Here is a 3,810-nt window from a genome sequence, read left to right as displayed (position 1 = left end):
CTCAAACTAGGTCCTCACTTCTCTCTCCCAGCTGGGAGTCAGAACCAATCATTAGCTGCTGCTTAGCTGGATCAGCTGGTTCCCAACACCTGCCTGCTGGGCTTCTCCTTAGGCCAGGGCTTGCTTTTCCCTGGCTCTGCAGACACTTAAAGGGGCAGATCAACCTGCTACGTGATCTCCCATCCCTCCAACCAGTGGAGTCACAGATGCACTTTGTCTTCCCAGTCCCCCCCCACCTCCCCTTCCTGGAAAAACATCCACACTTGGTATGTGTGGCACTGGCTCAATGGTGGACCATAAATGCATAAGGGTGCAGAGCCCGGGGGTTTGTTTCTCTCATAACATGCATACATTTTACAGGGGCATGGTCTGTGATGAGAGTAATAGGTGCCCCAAGTAAATAGTGTCTAGGCACCTCCCTGGCCTACTTGTGACGTGGCCTACATCACCAGGCATTCCTTCTCAGCTGCTGCATCTTCCTGTTCTCAAGACAGCAGCTTCTTACTGCAGTACAAAATGGGGTGCTCTCCAGCGTCAAGTTATTTAAAAAAGACAGCTCCCAGGTTCTGTTCCGATGCATCCCCGTCTGTAAGATGAACTCTTTATTAAAGTCTGGGCTGCAAAGGGCTGATGATTTGTTTTATTACACCTAATGCATTTACATGTGTGGAGGTCCGTCCCACCTTTTGGGGTGCCCGGCTGCACAACAGGTCTGTTAGTGGGGCCATAATCATGCAAAAGTGGGGTATGTAGCACTGATAGCAACTGGCCAGCCCGAGGAAAGAATTTATTTGCTGCTCTGTGGCGGTGATGGGGCATTCTACCAGGTCTTTTACCTTATCTATCAAGGATCTGATCCTCCCATTCCCCGGCATAAAGCCTAGGTACTTCATCTCTGTGCAATCAATCTGGCACTTGGCTGGGTTGGCTGTGGGACCCACTGCCCTAAGGGACTGGAGTACCACTCTGACATGTTGGAGGTGCTCCACCCAGATGGTAGAGTGGGCCACTTCCTTATTGCGGCACACAGTGATGTACGCTTGGTGGGGCAGAACTACTTAGTCCAGGAGTCTCTGACATGCCACAGGAGCATGGAGCCATGGAGTCCAGACGGACAGGTCTGTAAATGAGTCAGGTGCCAAGAGGATATGCTAATAGCTTTTCATAAGGTCTAAGAGTGGTGATGTACGCAGCCTTCCCCAGGCCTTCTAATATCTTGTTGATCAGGGGCATAAGGTAGGTAGCAAACTGGGACACTGCATTTAATTTGTGAAAATTGATGCAAAAATGAATGCTGTGGTCTGGTTTGGGGACCAACACCACTAGGCTGCACCATTTGACTCCTCAGTTACCTACCCAGCTGTAACCTAATTTATAATTCACAAAGGGCTTAAATGGGACTTAGGTGGTGGTAAAGGTCTTGTGCTGGAGAACTGTACAGGGTGACTTTCACTCAGCGCATCTACATTACCACACTGTATCTGGCTGTGAGGGCCACTTGGGGCTTGTCTATATTACACGATGTTATCCTGATCAAATGTGGTTGTAAAGAATGGGGTTCATAGGCACACTGTTCACAGCACCTTAATGTTCAGCACAAACCAAAGCTAATTATGTTCAGCTTTGTGTCAGCTGCTAAACCTCAGCCAGAGTCTACACTGATTGCTAGCATTGTGTTAGCCAACGCGACGCTTCACAGTCATATTAAAACACAATCGAATATTGTAATGCAGCCAAGTCTTTGGAGATGCCAGCTGGTGCAGAATGCAGCTGCCCACCATCTAAAGGGCACTGAGAGTTCATTACTGCTTTAAAAGCGCTTTGACAGCCACATATGAAAGGCACTATATGCAATGGGTGAAATCCTGGCTTCATGGAAACCAGCAGAAAAACTCACAATGACTTCAACAGGGGCAGAATTTCACCCCGTAAATGCAAATTATTGTTCATCCAGATATTGATTGACTGGAAAGACAACCACTTATTTATTTTGCTAACATGTTGTCAATGTCCTAAACAATTTCCATTTCATGTAACTTTTTTCCAGGTAACAGGCCAAGTGTGCAAATGTCTGTGTCTAAAGTCCATATTTAGGCACATATATATAAATGCCCTATTTTTTCATAGATACTTACCATCCACAACTCCTTTTGGCTTCAGTGGGACCTGCAGACTCTCAACAACTTGGCAAAAAATCAGGCCTTTTCAACTTAGGTGCCTAGATATGGATGTATGTACTTAAATTTAGGCAGCCAAATTTAAACCTTTTTGCTATTGTGGCTATTTATGTTTTGCACTTATTCAATATAACTTCATAATAAAGCACAGTATATGACACTGTCTAGGCTATACCTCCACACAGCCAACCCAGACTTGTAAAGAAATATTTGCAGAATTTAGGTTGCTGAGGGAACCATAACTGTGAATTTCCCAGTTTCTTGTGGGTTTAAAATGTCAGACATAACACTGTATTAATTTTGTTCCGCACTGAACATATGCACTCCCCCTCAAACCACCACTCCTACTCCTCTTGGTGTTTATGCAAATATTACTGTAACTCTTTTGTTCAGCCAGTCAGTCATGCACCTGTTTTTGATCAGGAATTTTTACCACAGCTCTTGTTGGCTCAGAAAAGGGTTTATATGTGCTTGAAATGTCCTGTATCTGGAAGGAATAATCACATCTTTGTAGTACAGTAGATTCTGTCAGAGAGATGTTAACCATTTCATGTCTAAACCCTTTGGGACATTGGAATCCGGACTAAGGAGAGTAGTTGGTTATTGTCCTCATGGTGACAGTATTGAGAATGTTCTATTTCTCCCCTTTCTCAACATGATTTTCAGTGTCAATAAAAGACATGGGTCTGATTTTGGTCACCCTCATTCTAGATTAATCTTAAGGGAACTTTGAAATCTCCCCCTCTTGTGATGAAGAGTTTTTGCCACAAATTTCAATGAATCATTGCAAATCTGCTTTCGTCATTTATTGCTTAGAGATCACCCTCATCTACCGTGTTACACAGCCTGAGACCCTGCAGAGGTAGGAGCCTCCATCACAGCCTTCAGCTGTAACCAAATCAACTGACAAAATACCAACCCAATCAAATCCCGCCTCAAAACCCACTTCTTCTGTGATGCCCACAAACATCAGCCAGGCCAATAAAAACGTTTCTATCAAGCCTTTGTTAAAGTGCAGAACAAACAAACAGCAAGAGATGCCAAGTTAGCCTCATCCTGTGGGTTTCCTGGTGTGTTTTGTCTCCAGTCGTTGTATGTCTGTTTAGACTGTGAGGGGCCTCGGGGCAGGGTGGCACTATATCTTCCAATGTTTCTTCCAATGTTTCTTTCACACTCTTCTCTCTAGCCCCGTACTTTCAGGCCATGTCTAAATCTTGTTGCATCTTCCTACATAACAGCTGAAGGATCCAGCCTTTCTGTTCACATCAATACTCTCAACCAGGCTCTCACACATCTTGACTACAGTCACCTTCTCTCTTCTAGCTGTAACCTTGCACCCCTGAGGTCCATTCAGAATGCTGCTGTTAAGGTCATCTTCATAGCCTGTCATTCTGCCATATCACCCTCATCTCTGAGTCCGACCAGTGACGCCCCCTTTTCCATTGGATCACATATAAGCTTCTTGTACTTATTTTCAAAGCCTCTCACAGTTTAGCACCGCTCGACCTAACCGCTGTCATCAAAGTGCATTGTCAGCCTACCCCATTGGCTCCTCCTGCCTTGACAGACTATTTGACCCCCACTTCTCCCTCAAACACCTTCACTGTTTCTCCCTTGCCACCTGCGTGAGGCT

This window comes from Emydura macquarii, unplaced genomic scaffold, assembly GCF_026122565.2.
Source record: "Emydura macquarii macquarii isolate MOO-44397 ecotype Brisbane River unplaced genomic scaffold, CSIRO-AGI_Emac_v2 contig_3517, whole genome shotgun sequence".
NCBI lineage: Eukaryota > Metazoa > Chordata > Testudines > Chelidae > Emydura > Emydura macquarii.
This window is presented reverse-complemented; position numbering follows the sequence as displayed.